Source organism: Eptesicus fuscus, chromosome 13 (assembly GCF_027574615.1).
Source record: "Eptesicus fuscus isolate TK198812 chromosome 13, DD_ASM_mEF_20220401, whole genome shotgun sequence".
In the NCBI taxonomy this organism is placed as follows: Eukaryota; Metazoa; Chordata; class Mammalia; order Chiroptera; family Vespertilionidae; genus Eptesicus; species Eptesicus fuscus.
The window spans coordinates 10,248,356-10,265,900 of record NC_072485.1 but is presented as its reverse complement, the minus strand read 5'-3'; the positions used below and the strand labels follow the sequence as shown (position 1 = coordinate 10,265,900).

The window sequence follows — 17,545 nt, the reverse complement described above, 5'->3', positions numbered from 1 at the left end:
ACAAACCATTCCTATGGCTGGAAGTGGCCCAGAGCTTGGGCGAATCACATGGAAAGGAGTCAAGAAATTTTAGTTCACCTGATACATATCAGCATGGGCACACTGAAACAAACAGACAAACCATCTAACAAAAACCCAGAATGTGGAGGAATTGGAGCCATTGTGCACAGTTGGTGGTGATGTAAAATGGTGTGGTAGCTATAAAAAAGCCATCATTCTTCAAAAATTAGTAAAAATAGAATTACCCTATGATCTGGCAATTCCACTCCTGGGTATATGCATCCACAAGATTAAAGCAGAATCTTAAAGCAATATTTGTTCACCTATGTTTGCAGCAGCATTATTCACAAGATCCAAAAGATAGAAGCAACCCAAGTGCCCACTAATGAATAAGATATTAGCAATATGTGTGTATCTGTATATACACACACACACTCACACACACACACACAGCAATATTATTCTTTAAAAGGATGGGATTCTGAAACATTCTACAATACAGATAAAACTTTAGGACATCATGTTGAGTAAAATAAGTCAGTAACAAAAAAATACTGCATAATTCTACTTATATGAGATAACTAAAGTAGTCAAATTAATAGAGATAGAAAGTAAAATGGTGGTTGCCAAATGGTAGAGGGAAATGGGGAGTTATGGTTTAATGGGTATAGTTTCAGTTGCAGATGAAAAGAGTATGGAGATGTATGGTGGTGATGGTTGCAAAACAATATATATATATATGTATATATATAATGCCACTGGAATGAACACTTAACATTGTTAAAATTAATGCACTTTACCACAATTTAAAAAATATCTTAGTATGTACTTGATTTAGTGGCAAAACATCCCATACTCTGTTTTGACTTTCTATTTAAACTTCAGTGAATTAATTATTTTAATTGCATAGATTTTAACCCTATATGTGATTTCTCTCTTTTTTTATATTCTCACTAGAGGCCCGGTGCAGAAATTCAAGCATGGGTGGGGTCTCTCAGCCTGATCAGTGATCAGGGCCAATTGGGGCTGGCGGGGGGTGGCGGGGGGTACACAGGAGGTTGGCTGCCAGGGGAAGGGGCCTCTGGAGGTTCTGATCTGGGCGATCTGGCCAGCACAAGAGGCCATGGGAGGTTAGCCAGCAGGGATGAGGCTGCAGGAGGTTCTGATTGAGGCAATCAGGGCCCACCAGCTGGGGGAAGGGGCCACAGGAGTGTGGCTGGCCAGGAGGAGGGGTCACGGGAGGTTGGCTAGTTGCAGGAGGTTGGCTGTGGGAGCATACTGAGTACCAGGGGGCAGCTCCTGCATTGAGCGTCTGCTCCCTGGTGGTCAGTGCATGTCATAGTGACTGGTCAACTGGTTGTTCCGGTTGTTCCAGTCGTTCAGTCATAATGGTCACTTAGGCTTTTATATATATAAATTTCTCAGTTCCCAAGGAAGGGTGAAGCAAGTATCTCATTAGCACAATTCCGCTATAAGCTAAGGTTCAGTGACCTACAAACATCTTGGGAAAAGATTGTCATTTATTATTTATTTCAAATAATTATTCCCTAAAAATGAAAAACTTATTAGGAAATAATAATTATTAACAAATATAGGTAGGTGTAATTATTATTACTCAATCTCTGCACACACCCTACATGCCCACATAAAATGATAGCACCAACTTGCCTGCTGTTTCAACTGCACATCCCAGGCAAGTGTGGGAACCATGGCTGGTGAGCCTTTTCTAATCTGAGAGTTCAGGGGGAAGAAATAGTTTGGGAAAAGGCTGACTTCCTCATTAGGCTTGGTGAAGGTTTATGTGAGCAACGTAAACCTAAAAGATTTATGTAGCAAGGGGATAGAAGGAGGAAGGGAAGGAGCTCAGACTGCCTTTCACAGTATGTTTGAAATAAACAGTAAAGTCCAGGAAGAATCTGGAATTTTGTTGGTATTTTGCTAGTCTTATCTGAATTTGAAAATGTGACTCGCCTGGGCATGTGATGCATATCAGCAGGTATTGTTTCCAAAGGAAACAACCCACCAGACCTCTTCAGAATTTAAGAAATGTAAGTGCGTCAGAGCAGAATGACCTCTGATTTTCAGGAAGCTAACAAATTCATGGAATCAACTCTCTCATGTTACTCAGTGACCATACGCAGGTAATGCTAGAATCAGAAAGAATTATATTGAGTAGATGCTGCAAGATTCAAAGATCATTTCTCAACACTAATGAACCCCATGGAGAGAAAAGTTTGGTTGAATAAGCCTGAAATGATTGCTTCCTTGTTGATGAGTGGAGAGGAAAATTGGGCTGTGTTCATTACTTATGGAATCTTTGTTTCAAATAGATCAAGTCTTGATTCAGAAGAGGAGGTTGTTTATTCATTCAGTGGGCCATGGTACAAAGTGATTAGCCAGGGGGAGATGAACAAAGTAAGAGATGAAAATGGCATAGTCATGGATAAGGCTCCAGTGTTGATTGACCTTATTTTTAGGTAAGGATGCTGGGCCTGCCAGAAATGTACTATACATCTCAGTGAAAACCTTCAACCTGCATTAAAGATCAGGCTGCACAAAGATAAGGGCCAATGATTCAACCTAAAGTCCTACTAGTCCCTGTATCTTGAGTCAGGTACCTGTTATTTTCATTTGTCTTGTCAGTTTAGAATAAACTTCCTATCATCTTAGCCTCAGACCCTTTATCTATGTGGCCCTACTGCATGATCTCTTGTCTCTAGAGAAATAATAAGCTCTTTTTCTACCTATAACTTTGCTCTTACCTCATGTTTATATTAATGTGCTTTTCAAAATATAAAGTGATGGTGGAATTGTTAGGGAGCAAATTGAGTATAAAATTAAGTGTGCATTAAATAATTACATTTTTATTAAATTACACATGGGTTCCGTTTTCTAGCCAACTTCTTTGCTTGTTATTTTGTACAGTATTGTCTACTTGCATATACCAGTCTGTGGGTGGTCCCCTGAGGGATACCTAAGTCTTCCTAAGACCCCAGTTCCAGGTACTGATATCTGAGCTGGCCCATTCTTATAATCCTCTGCTCCCTCCTCAGAGTGAAGATGGCTTCTCTGGTGAACTACCAGCACTAGAATACCAGTACTTCCCCAAGGCACTTCAGAGGGAGAAGCTGTTAGTTATGGTGGGAGAAAAAAAAAAGTCTCTTTCTATCACAGATGATTAATGTCCCCAGTGGTCATCTATTTTTAATAAATCTCTCACTCATTTCAAGTTGCTTGTTTCTTATTCCCCTCTTCCCCATCCCAACCAATGATAATCCATTTTAACAATGAAGACCATGGATTATTGTAATCTAACTGAGAAGGTTCCTCATCCTCTATTTGCTTTTTTTGTTCTATTCCCTTACAATGTTATAGACACACATACAGCTCACTTTGTGTTCTGCTGTGATGAGAAACAAATGAAACCCTCAGTCAGAATCTTCAATAGCATTGGCTCTATATGGCACTCATCTTCTTGCTAGTTTTTCAGCATCAGATCTATGACAACTGGCCAATGTAATAAACAAAATTTTTCCTGGAACAACACTAGAGAAAAAGCCATGGATAGCTATTCCATTGCTAGAAACCAAGATTCCTTAAGAAATGTTCATGAGCCGAAACCGGTTTGGCTCAGTGGATAGAGCGTCGGTCTGCGGACTGAAAGGTCCCAGGTTCGATTCCGGTCAAGGGCATGTACATTGGTTGCGGGCAGATCCCCGGTGGGGGGTGTGCAGGAGGCAGCTGGTCGATGTTTCTCTCTCATCGATGTTTCTAGCTCTCTATCCCTCTTCCTTCCTCTCTGTGGAAAATCAATAAAATATATTAAAAAAAAAAAAAGAAATGTTCATGAAAGTACTGATAGTAAATACAGCCTTTCCAGCCCAGATGAGCAGGGTGAAACAAGATGTGGCTTGCTACCTGAGGAATGAAGATTTGTGGAGTCACCATAGCAACATGGCATGCCATGGCTCTGCACCCTTCAGAGCAGGTAAATGGCCACTCATTTTCCCTAATCTGCATTTTCCTTGTGCATATAGTAATAAATAATGAAGTATTACTGATACCATTGTAATGTAACCCTGTTATTAAATAACTGGAAAGGAGCAAAGGGAAGGCCAAATATAGACATGTCATTTGGGCAGCTTTGCCAGGAATCTGCAGTTTAACACTCCCCAGAGACTGGATGAGGGGAAATAAACACATGCCAATTAAAGTCTGGGTGACATAGGGAAGTTACTTCTCTGTCAGTTGCACCTGGGAATAGGTCATTGGCCAGAGTAGGCATGGCTACTGTAAGCCTGGGAAGATTTGAGCTACGTAAACTCCTAAACAAAGGAGCTTGCTGTCTCGCTCTCTTGGTTCTCTTTGGATTCTTGCTGCAGAGGGGTTTACTGTCTTGACTCCCTGCATTCACCCACAAGGCCCACAGCCATGTTGACCAGACACAATGGACTAATAGACTGCAACTAGATTAATACTAAACTGAACCCAACTTCACCATAGAAAGTTTGCTCACTGGCTTTGCTTCTAGCCCTGCTGAATTAAGCTAATCTGGGCATGTATTCAGATCTACCTTAGCCTCATCCTTGTTATTAGATGTGTGGTTATATGTGTAATTAATCTTAGCTACAAATTTTTATCTGTAAGGTGAGTTAATCCTACCAAGCTCATAGTGTAGTAATGATTACATGAGATGATACATGTAGTAAATTAATAGTGCTTTCCACACAGAGAGTACTCAGTAAAGATGATGATGATTGATGATGATGATGGTGATGATCTTAAGGGTCTCAATTTAGATGCTCCTGAAAGCAGAGGCAGAGTTGGGGACTTGCATGGAGGTAGCTTATTTAGAAGAGGTACCCCAGGAAGCAGTGGTGAGTGAGGGAGAAAAATTACTCTCCAAAATTGTATTGATGAATTCATTACTGTTCCTAGCAAATGGATTTTAATCTTCCTTGGAATTCTCTAAAATTGTGTACAATCTACTTTTCTAGAAGATGGAGAATTGGGGGTATGGGCATTTATCAAATGACTACTGGCTTCCTTTGATTGAAGGTTGCCCCAGAGCTGGGCCCTTACCCAAGCCTAATTTTCTGGGTGTCCATGCTCACAGCTGAGCAGCCCTCATTACTTTGGTGAACATCCCTGGGAAGAAAAAAGCAAAAAGAGCCTGAGGCACAGGAGCTTGATGTGGGACACTGACCACATACAGGAACTACTCTCAGGTGGGCTAATGGGCTGTGGCGTATGATGATAATGGTTCTTAAATGCATAGTACAAATTAACAGCATACACTGCATTGCTTATTAACATATTATTTATGTATTCAATTTCTTTCTTTTTTTTAATCAAGATAATCTTCATGTCACTCCAGTCTCCCTCTATCCTTGAATGACTGTAATTGTTCACTCTTTAAAAAACTGCTTGTGGAAATATGCTTTTTTTTTCCTCATGAAAATTTTTCTCTTAAGACACTTCTCATATTCTACAAGTGAAAGGGCAGAGCAGGACAGCACAAAATGTACTGTACCCTCCATCCTGTGTAACTGTGTATCAGACTCCTTTTTCTTAGAAAACCGCGAGAATGTAACAATTGCATAAACCTGCCAATAGGAATGTAGAGAAGTAGATTCAGTCCAAATTAGGCAATCTCTGTAACCCACGTCACTTCCCTAAGCCCACCCAAATGTCCAACCCTTTATAATTCATCACTCCCCCGGGGTTCTCTCTCTGGCCCCACTGCTGCGTCAGGAGGAGGCTGGGAGCCAAGCCCGGGTTTGAATAAAGACTCTTTGCTTTTGCATCGGAGAAAAGGCTCCCTAGTGGTTGATTATTGGGGACCCTGAACTCTGGGCATAACATTTGGGGGCTCGCCCGGGGCTCCCCAATACCCACGAGGGACCCGATCCGAAGAGTCTGACTGCTGACTGACCGCGGTAAGTGTCTGTATTGTCTGTTCTGTGCGAGCTCGCTTCTGAAGCCAAATCTGAATTGCCCAAAAACGGTCTAAGTGGACGCACAGGTGGACCTTGGGTTGGAGGGTCAGAGGACGCTCTGATTCTCCGTCTGGAGGGGCGTAAAAACCCCCGTCTGGAGGGGAGTGGCTTCCCCTCAAAACTCTGGGACGAAGCGGGTCGCTCCCGCTAGTTGGCACAGGGCCATCGTCCAGCTTTTCAGTGTCTTTGTCTGTTTGGTTTTTGTGTCTTTCTGTGGACTTCTGTGGACTTACTGGACGGACATTATGGGATAGACTCAGTCCACTCCAAGTGAGTGGAAAGGGGAGCTTAATTCCTCCCCCCCCCCCCCCAAGGCCATAGAGCTTCCTCAGGCAAATTAATCAGGTGACTGTTTAAACTCTGGTAAATATCTAGTAGGAGTCAAAAACTCAGACTGTTTAGTATATAAATATAAATGTGAAAATATTTGTTATCTCTTTCTACTGTTTAATTTATTTAAAGATAGGGCGGACCTGCTATGGCGGAATATAAAGGTCTTTAGCAGCTGCTGAGACACCTTTTCTTAAGAGTCCTTTGTTCTCCGTCAGAGAGGGAATAAGCCCACTTAGATGATAAAAATTCCTCTGTTTGTATAAATGAAGGTTTCAGTTTGCTCTGATTTGTGAATTTACTGTATTAAATTGAATTTTAAAGTTCTAAGGTTGATTTAAAAGTATCCATTTATAACATTTCAAAGAACAAAATAACTTTTATTTACAGCTTCCTTATCTCTTTTGGTGCTGGGAGACTCCCCTTACAGCTTCACAGGGCGGAGAGATGTACAGGCCCTGCCCCGGCCTGTGACATCATAGTCCAACGTGGAACTAAGGCTGAAGTTACTATTAACTCTTTATAGACCCCGTTAACCGTTTGTTTAACTTACTGTTTTCAGTTATTAGGATCCTCAGAGAGGACATAACCTGGACTTTCCCTTCCTCTCTCATCCTGATTCTAATAGCATCTGTAACTGGATTAAAAATCTTTTCTTTCAGGAGGCCATCCAGGCTTTCAGCTCACAAGAAATCTTCTCCTGCGAGAGGAGAGAGGGACCCCCCAGAAGGGGCTGGAGGCTCTCCCTCTCAACAGGTGTTTGTTTTGTGTTTTGTCATGTTGGTATCAGGACTGTTTGTTTTGTCTTTTTGTCTTATATTTTCTGTCATAATTGGGCCCTATATGTATATATTATTTATTGAGTTTTGATTTGTCAAGGTTTTGTCAGTTTGTTATCAGTTTGTTAAAATCCTCTTAGAGGACATTGAGTGGTTCTTCCCTTCCAGTTTAACCTTTGACTGTGTGATTGAATTACGGAGCTTTTATCAAGGTTTTGCCTCTCCTGAAACAACGCTCCATGTGTAACCTGTCCCTCCCCGAGCCGGACTGCAGGATGATTTTTCCTTCAACACACTGGTCCCGCCCACTGGCCTATGGCAGAAGCCAGCGACGATAAGAAAGGGAGGCCCCCATCAGGGGACTTAGAGGCAGTGTTTCTGTTATCTGCTTAGATCCCAAGAATGTAAGAATACTTATTTACTGAAATGATATAAGGACAGATGTTTGTTTGATATTTTGTTGTCTGCCTGGTTATAATTATTTGTTCGTATATAGAAGAAAAAACAACACATTTAATTTGTTGAAGGCTGAGTGCTCTGACAGGTAGCAACCCCCCCGAGTGGCCACTGGGATTCTTTTTTCCCAGGGGTGTTTTCTCTCTGTCAGAGGGGGAATCAGCCTGCCTAACAACATTTCTGTCTATATTTATTAATGTGAAGATATAAAGTTATAACAATTGTAGTCCAAAGAGATTTAAAGCAGGGACCACATTCTAAAATTAACTATAAGAAGAAAGCTGGAGCTGGCAAAGTCACCAAGTCTGCCCAGCAAGCTCAAAACCTAAATGAATCTTATTTCTGACACCTGCCACCACCCAGTCTTAATCAGTGGTGGAGGAACAGTATCAGAACTGTTTGTCTCAATTGGTCATTAAGTTTGATGTGATTAATGTACATTGTAAAACCTTTCAAAGAAAAGGAAAATATTTTGTAGGCCACTTGGTCCTTGTGTGTGTGTAGCAACTCTTAAGTTATAATTTTAAAATCAGTAATTTTTAATAGAAACACACTCAAGCAGAGTGGCTTTTCAGAAAGGTCAGGGAGTCTGATTACAGTGTAGGGGTCACCGGTTCCCCCACGCCACTTTCGTTAGTAGGAGGCAAGCGCTTTTCCCAGTGGGAACAGAGAGTGGACTGCCAGATGAAAACGCCTCGGTGGGACCCGCGCTGAGCTCCCTGCCTCTGCCCACCCAGTGTCTATCCCCTCCAGGGGTTGTTTTAAGTGGCTAGAGGCAGCAACGAGGAGGGAAATTCCCTTGTGACCCCCTCCGCCCCAATAAGACCCAAGAACCCTCGGCGACTCCTTGGACACTTTTCACCGTGTTCTATAGGGGGCTTAAAGGCGGCAGCTAGAAATTCCCCTTTCCAGGCTTATCAGAATCTGAGATTATTATCTATAAAAAAAATATGACAGTTTGAAATTCAAATGGCTGAGCCTGCTCCCTTCTCCCTCTGCCTTTTCTAAATATTTTAAAATAATAAAAGATTTGAGGCATAGTTATGCATTTTTGAAAGACATCGAAGAAGGTTTAAAGACTAATTTGAAATTGTAAAATTTATAAAAGTTTATATCTATAGTAAGAAAAAAAGAACAGAGAAATATTAGAAAGAAGAAAAAGCCAGCAGCAAATAGGAAGGAATTAGTATACCTATTATAAGAAGCAGAGGCACAGGAAGATAAAATGTCCTGGCAGGTTAGCTAGAGAAGCAGAAAGGGGAGACTCAGACTCCAAGGGTCTTTAACTTAGAGGAAAAGGACTGACAGGACCGGGGTTCCTTTCCATTAAGCCTCCAGAGTAACCTTACAAGTGGGGGGGCAAACCTGTTAGTTTCCTGGTGGACACTGGAACAGCCTATTCAGTCTTGACAGAGCCGGTGGGACTCATAACCTCTAAGAAGACAGCAGTCCAGGAAGCCACCGGACAAATTGCCTGTTTTCCTTAGACATAAAAAAGGACTATGGACCTCAGAAAGAACACGGTAACTCATTCATTTCTGGTCATACCAGAATGCCTGTACCCCCTGTGTAAACGTGACCTCCTACAGAAACTATTTGGACTGCCATCATATCCTTTGAGCGGGACGGAGCGGGAATTCTTAGGGGCAGTTGGATACTACAACCTGTGGATACCGGGGCTCATAGAGATTGCTAAACCTCTAGACTCAAGTACTGGGGGAACGCAGCCACTGAACTAGACCGAAGTAGAACAATGGGCCTTTGAGGAGCTAAAGAAGGCTCTCATCTCAGCACCTGCCCTAGCCTTACCAGACGTCAGGAAGCCCTTCCACCTCTACGTGAGTGAGGTAAGGGGCATTGCCAAAGGGGTTCTCACTCAGACTCTAGGTCCCTGGAAGAGACCTGCTGCCTATCTGCCTAAGAGGCTAGACCCCGTGGCAGCAGGGTGGCCAGCGTGCCTCTGGGCAGTGGCCACCACAGCATTGCTGGTGAAGGAGGCAGATAAGCAGACTCTGGGCCAGGAACTAGCCCTGACAACACCCCATGGTGTGGAGGCCCTCCTTCGAGGTGCTCCAGAGAGATGGATGTCAAACACCAGGATCACCCAGTGCCAAGCTCTTCTCCTGGACCAGCCCTGCATCTGGTTCCATAAGACACTGGCCATCAACCCTGCCAGCCTGCTTCCAGATGATGACCCAGAGGAACCCATTCATGACTGCACGGAGGTAACAGACGCAGTACAAATGGCTCGCCCAGACCTGACAGATGCCCCGCTATCATCACCAGACAAGGTACTGTTCACAGTTGGGAGCAGTTATGTTCAGGATGGCATCCGATATGCAGGGGCAGCAGTAGTCACCCTGGACCACACCATTTGGGCGCAGTCCCTGAATAGGGGAACCAAGGCACAAAAAGTCGAGCTTTTGGCCTTAATCCAGGCCCTCCGATGGGAACACAGTGCCATCCACCAGAAAAAAGGGTTACCAACTGCAGTGAAAAAGGACATTAAAAATAAGAAGAAATTTTAGCCACATTAAAGGTCATCTGGCTCCCAAGGGAAGTTGCAATAGTGCATTGCAAAGGACATCAGAAAGGGAAGACAATTGAAGCCAAAGGAAATAGAGCCGCAGACCAAACTGCCAAGGAAGCCGCCCAAAAACCAGTGGGACTTTACAAGTTTTAGTAACCCTGCCGTACCTGGACTTATGCAGACCTCCTCCTATACCAAACAAGAGGAGGAATTGGCAGAAGAGAAGCAAGCCATTAAAGGACCGGATGGTTGGTGTACCCTACCAGATGACAGACTGTTGGTCCCAGAGGCTATAGGTTGGACGTTAGTTACCCAGTTATACCAGGCTACCCACTTGGCGTCACCAAGACTTCTGAACTTCTGCAAGGCAGGTACTCTTAGATAAAATAATTAAAAGCATAGTCACTAGAAGTACAATTTATGCACAGATAAATACTAAGCAAGGTAAGAAGGTCCCCCTAGAAATTCAGGCCCCAGGGAAATTCCCCAGGAGAGCATTAGGAGGTAGATTTCACAGAAATTAAGCCACCAGCATCAGAGTACAAGTACCTGCTAGCTCTCATAGATACCTTCTCGGGTTGGGTTAAAGCATACCCCACTAGGACAGAAACTACCTCTATAGTTGCTAGATTATACCTAGATTCGGGCTGCCAGTAGTCATAGGATCAGATAACAGCCCCGCCTTTGTAGCCAAGATATCTCAAAATATAGCTCAAGCCTTAGGACAGGCATGCGCGAGACTCAAAAAAAGAATTTAACTAAATTTACCTTAGAAACCGGTGAAAACTGGACCAACCTCCTGCCCTTCACCCTCTTATGGGCCAGGTGTACCCCCTACCGGTAGGGGTTTCCCCCTTTTAGAGATCATATATGATAGACCTCCCCCTGCCGCTTCCTTTCCAGGGTCAGGAAGAAACTGAAAGCTGGAATTCATAACCATTCCCTTACTCAAGTCCTTACAGGCTCTGCAGTATACCCAGAGAGCCACCCATAAGCTTGTTCGTGATGCTCTGCCAGTGCCCACTGCGGACCCTGTACATCCCTTCCAGCCCAAGAACTCGGTATGGGTAAAGAAGGTCACTGCCCAAGGACTCACCCCAACCTGGGAGGGATGCTACACTGTTATCCTTAGCACGCCCACGGCTGTTGAAGTAGATGGCGTCCAGACCTGGCTACACCACTCCCAGCTCCTGCACCAGGAAACGGCCTGGATCCTGGCAACCAGCGGCCTCACCCGTGAGATCCCTAGCCTGGGCTCCACGCAGGCCAGGAGGAATCTCGACACCTGCAGGAGAGGAACTGGAATTCGCTGTGGACAGTACTGTTGGGGACTGTAGTACTAAAGGCCTTGGCCAGAAGTAAGAGACAAAGTAGAAATGCAAACCGTCTCATGATTGAGCCGGGTGTCCCAAGACAAGGGGGGAATGAAAGGGCAGAGCAGGACAGCACAAAATGTACTGTACCCTCCATCCTGTGTAACTATGTATCAGACTCCTTTTTCTTAGAAAACCGCGAGAATGTAACAATTGCATAAACCTGCCAATAGGAATGTAGAGAAGTAGATTCAGTCCAAATTAGGCAATCTCTGTAACCCACGTCACTTCCCTAAGCCCACCCAAATGTCCAACCCTTTATAATTCATCACTCCCCCGGAGTTCGCTCTCTGGCCCCACTGCTGCGTCAGGAGGAGGCTGGGAGCCAAACCCGGGTTTGAATAAAGACTCTTTGCTTTTGCATCGGAGAAAAGGCTCCCTAGTGGTTGATTATTGGGGACCCTGAACTCTGGGCATAACACAAGCATTAAAGATATTTGAAAATTATACTAAAGTAATAATTAACATTCCTGAATGTCTGTTGTTCAAAAGGTGAAGCTGATTTTCAAACATTAACTTTAATTCAACAGCTTCTCCAAGGCAGGTAGTTTACAGGTAGGGAAACTGACACTTGAGTTGGATACCTATCAGGTGGATAATTATATCAGTGTAAAGTGTTGATAGTATTAAATGGTTGAGTCCAAAGTCTGGCCTTTAATCTCCCCAGCAGAGGCCACAAATGTAAGCACCCTACAGGTTTGCCAAAAAACATACATAAGTTAATCAGGTTATGTGGGGACAGGAAAAATGGGAGACCATATAAATGCACAAATGTAGCATTATGGATTCAGATTCAGATAATTATTGTCATGTGAAAATTCAGGCAAGAGAGGATTTTCATCCAATATTTTATTTGAAATCTTACAATTTTTAACTTCTGCTAAAGAGTGCCGAAAGAAGTGATAGCTGTGAAGCTCAAAAAAAAACCACACAACTTTGTTCATGAGGGAGTCCGTAGGTCACCAATGTTTTACTTCTGTTCTAACCCATATGGTCTCTGCCCTACTACTATTACAGGATAAACCCAGGAGGCTGAGATTTCTCCCCAGTCAATTCAATAAGTAGTTCATCTCCCTGCAACTAATCAATAATGCCTGTATCCATTTCCTAGGGCTGCTGGAACAAAATATCACAAACTGGGAGGCTTAAACAGAAATGTATTTTTTATAGTTCTAGACGCTGGGAGTCTGAAACAAGGTGTGAGCAGAGCCACGCTCTCTCTGTCAGCTTCTGGTTGTTGCTGGCAGTCCATGACATTCCTTGATTTTCTCTTTGAATACCTCCAATCTCTGCTTTCATGATCATATTGCTGTCTCCCCTATGTGTGTCTATGTTTTTATATGTTATTCTTTCTGTCTGTCTCTATTCTTGAGCCTCTCTTCTTTTATAAGTATATTAGTCATGATGGTTAAAGGGTTCTCTCTATTCCAATGTAGCATCATCTTAACTAATTACATTTGCAAGGACTCTTTTTCCAAATAAGGGCACATTCTGAGTTACTGTGAATTAGGACTTCAACTTATATACAGGTGTGGGCAAAAGTAGGTTTACAGTTGTATGTGAAACACAGTTCTCATTATATTAACGGGTATTATTATAATGTCTTTTTTTCCCATACAAAAAAACTATAAACCTACTTTTGCCTGCCCTTGTATTTTGTAGAACACAATTTAACTCATAACAATGGCTCACTCCCAGGGCTGTTATAAAGCTTTTATTCTTTGAATTTATCTTCTCTGGGGTGCATTGTGTTTCCTCATTCAGTGGGCTCATATTTTTCTCAGTTCTGGAAAAAATTTCTTCAATATTGTTCTCTCTTTCATTTTCTCGATTATGACTTTCTGCAATTTTAATCAGATACATATTAGAACTTCTCATTATGTTCTTCATATCTCTAAACTCCTCTTTCAAATTCCCCTGCTCCTCATCTCTGTTTATTGCATTCTAGATAAATTGTTTAAAAATATATTTGAGATTACTTATGTTACCACAAACTTTATATGTCTGCCTTTTAACCTAGCCACTATTAATTACAACTAATATACTTCCATCATTAAATTTATCTGATTACTCCTTACTATAAAGTAATTGCTTATTATTGTCCTTATTTGAACTCCTCATCCACTGCCATTCTATACCCTTATTTGATTAGTCAAACATTTGCTTATTCTTGGAGACATCAATTTGCAATTTCTTGTTTCTTCTGTATATTCTCATAGTGGCTTGCTTTTTAGTATGTTTATAAACTTCATTCCTTCTGCTTCTCCTAGCAGGTGACAGTCCAAATTCAAGATCTCATCAACCCCTCCTCAAAGATTTGGCACCAATTTAATTCTAATACCAGCCTTTCTACCTTGCAGAGGTCCCATAGGTCGGTATTTTTATCATAGTGTTGATATAGAAATCTGATGCACAAAGACTATAGCTTTCCTGGCTGCCAGTTGGTCTAGACAGGCTCTTTGCTGCTCCCCTCCAGCTCACAACCTCTGATTCTTCTTCTCCAGCCACCCTAACTCCTAAGAGCTCTAATCATTCTCTTGATCTCAGTACCCTGGCCACCAGGGGCCCAGGTTCTGGTACATATAGAACCAGCAGTGCCCCAAAGTGCATGTCTTAATAAATTCACAATGTATGGTGCATGGGTGGTCTCAGACAGCTCCTGGTTATTCCTTACAATAGACTGAGACATTCATCAGTGATATTCAATAGAGGATATACATCAAAGACACCTACGATTAGTTTTATGTATTCATAACCCTGAGCCTCACTCTTGGATATTACAGTTCAATAATTTGGAGTAAGCCCGAATATTAGTACTTTCAAAAGATTTCACTTGCAGAACCAATGTAGTTTAGTTCTCATTAAGCATTCAATACAAAATAGCTACTTTAGATGCACATTCACATGAGTCATCTACTCAAGAAGCTTCCTATCTCACCAGTTAAATTTCTCACTGAGGCTGACTGTTGTAAATCATCATAATCTGACCCAATCTGTCTTTCAGAACTCACTTTCCACTAATTCCCAACAAGCAACCTTTGTCATAAGCATTTAGAAGATTATCCTGGCCTCAGCATTTTGTCTATATTATTCTAGTCATTGATTCCAACCTTGGCATTTTGTTTATATTATTCTACTGATTGGATTGTTTTCATCTCAAAAGCAACAAACAAAACCACTGACTTTAAAGTATAGAAATCCAATTACACTCTGTATTCCTGACTCTGCTAATGAGAAAGAGACTTATACACTCTAAGCTTCAATTTTTGATCTTTAAAATCAGGCTTAATTTTTCAGTACTGCTGAGTCGGTGAAAAGACCTGTCTTAGTACCTACAACACAGAAATATCTCAATAAGTTAGTTACCCTCATTCTCCTGCATCACCAATCCAAACACCAGGCCTCCTGCAGTTAGAGTATGCTGTGCTAGCCTATGTGCCCTTCCCTGGCTGGTCAAGGTTATATTTAATTGACTGACTTCTGATATCTCACAGCACTTTCATCTATGCCCTCACTCATTGTCACAATTCTTTTCAATGCTGATATTTTATCTGCAGTAATTATCTTCAGTTCCATAAAAAATAAGTGCATAATTCTATTTTCTGCTTTTATACTCACATTTCTTAAAGTAGTTTCCGGCTGTGGAGTAGCACATGGAGTCAAGTACAGTCATGCATCACTTAACAATGGGATAGTTCTGAGATATGTGTTGTTCGATGATTTTGTTAATGTCTGAACTTCATAGAGTGTACTCACACAAACCTACTACACAACTAAGCTACATGGTATAGACTCTTGCTACTGATCTATAAACCTGTACAGCATATTACTGTACTAAATACTGCAGACAACTGTAACATAATATTAAGTATTTTTGTATCTAAACATAGAATAAGTACAGTAATGGAATAAAATATATTTTAAAATGGTGTACTTGTATAAGGCACTTACCATGAATAAAATTTATTGGACTAGAAGTTGCTCTGATGAGTCACTGAGTGAGTGTTGCATGGATGTGAAGGTCTAGGACATTACTCTGCACTACTGTGGACTTTATAAACATTGCCTCACAACAGTGTCCGAAACAGAACTTCTAAACTGTCAGTGCTGCTCTATAACAAAAATGTGGACTGGATTGATTGATTGGAAATATCAAGGAGAGATTGGATGGATAAGGCATAGATCAGCATGATAGTGACTGTCAGGATGGAATAAAAGGTGGTCTGAGGATCACTGAGAATAATAGCTCAGGATGAAGAGATAAAAGAACATAGGGATTGTCATGCAATGTGGTTTTGGCTATTGCATTTTAAAGCAGTGGTTAAATTAAGAAACTGTGATATTCATTAAAAAAAGGATGTTTAACATGTAGAGGGTGTAGAACAGTGAGGGCTCAATGTTTTGACTTTGGACATTTGTTTTTGGTTCCATTGACCCTATCTTACACAGAGGGCTCACTCTGGCATTGAATTCATGGGGGGGGGGGAAGAGGGGTGAAGAGGGGAATTTACCTATGTTTTACACCATTAAAACCTGAAATACTTTCAAAATTCAGGGACAGGCTGACTCCACACTATCACAGAAAGCTTTTACTAAAGTGGCAGTGGCACTTACTACTTGTTAAGGTAGCTCCTGTGGACCTGTGTCTTTGTACAGGACCTTATGTCCTTAACAAAGAATTTGCATAGATCAGCATGCAAATGAACTCTGAGGACCATCAGACTAAATCTGTGAGGATTGCAGTACCTCTGAATATTTTGCACTGGGGAGTCAGGTTTCTCTATGCTGAAACAGGTCAGTGGCTGACTAATTGGGATGTAATCTGTGCACCCACAATTCAGGTGCGATAAGTGAGAAGAAGTCAATTGCAAAGCCCCACAGATATGGCTCCTGTCAGAGAAAGAAAAAAAATTGCTCCTGGGTTTCTGGTTAAGGTGGCAGCATAGCAAATAGAGTACTCAGAACCTCTCACAACCACATCAAAATTATAACTCAACTAAAGTACAACCATCATTCAGAACCACGTGAAATCTAGCTGAACAGAAGTCTTATAACTAAGGGTATACAGAAGAAGCCATGTTGAAACTGGTAGGAAGGACAGAAACACAGAACAGTCTGGTCTCAAATTCATGTGTGGCTGTTAAAAATTGGTAAGGATAACTCAGCTGCAGACTCCCCCCTGAGGAGCCAGTGGTCTGAGTCCCACACCAGAATCTAGTGAAGGGAAGATAAGTTCCCATAACTTCTGGCTGAGAAAACCAGCAGGGATTGTGGCTAAGTGAGATAAAGGGCTGCTGGATCCCACGACAGTTCCTCTTAAAGGGTCCACACACTGACTGACTTGATCTCTCACTGCTCAAAGCACTAGGGCAGGAGATTGAAAGGCACTAGGAACATATGGCTTCAGGATGAGGGCTTAATTATCTGGCTTCAGGATGAGGGCTGGAGGGACAGCTTTCTCCCAGATGGAAGTGCTGGCAGAGACCACTGAACCTTTTCCCCAGAGAGTTGGCAGTCTGTCTCCATGTATGAACCTGCATCAGCCTCGCACTGTTCACCCGGCCCTGGTAATTTCTTGAGACTCCAGTCCACCCAACTGTGTCTAGAGTCTTTTCCAGCAAGCAAACCTACCAGTTGGAGCGTCTGCCCCCTGGTGGTCAGTGTGTGTCATAGCGACTGGTCAAGTAGTTGACCGAACAGTCAGACACTTAGCATATTAGGCTTATATATACATAGATAGGGCCATCTCATATATGGGGTCTGTTATAAACCAAAGCATCATTATGTGGCACATGACTATAATAAACAAGGAAGAGAGCACATTTCTCATATGTGATTCTTCAGTTTGTGATTTCCAAGTTTCTGAACCTGCTTTTCTTTAATCTGGTCTTCTTATTCATCAACTGGAATCAACATTTATTTAACCAGTTTAACTTGCACAGTTGTCATGACAGGCCATGAAATAAAACATATGAACAATTTATAAGCACTTTACAAAGCATATTTTGACATTCTTAGCTTCTGAAATATGGCTCATGACTAGTATAAACAGGAAGCACTGTGACATGGTCTTTACCC

At 42.1% G+C, this 17,545-nt stretch overlaps 1 long non-coding RNA gene across 1 annotated transcript; it reads left to right on the top strand.

Annotated features, from left to right (window-relative positions):
- The first annotated feature begins 5,780 nt into the window (after positions 1-5,780).
- Positions 5,781-11,229, top strand: LOC129151230 (uncharacterized). Its single transcript, XR_008557964.1, has 3 exons — positions 5,781-5,939; positions 6,992-7,085; positions 10,998-11,229. It is a non-coding gene; the product is annotated as an uncharacterized LOC129151230 (long non-coding RNA).
- The last annotated feature ends 6,316 nt before the right edge of the window (positions 11,230-17,545 follow it).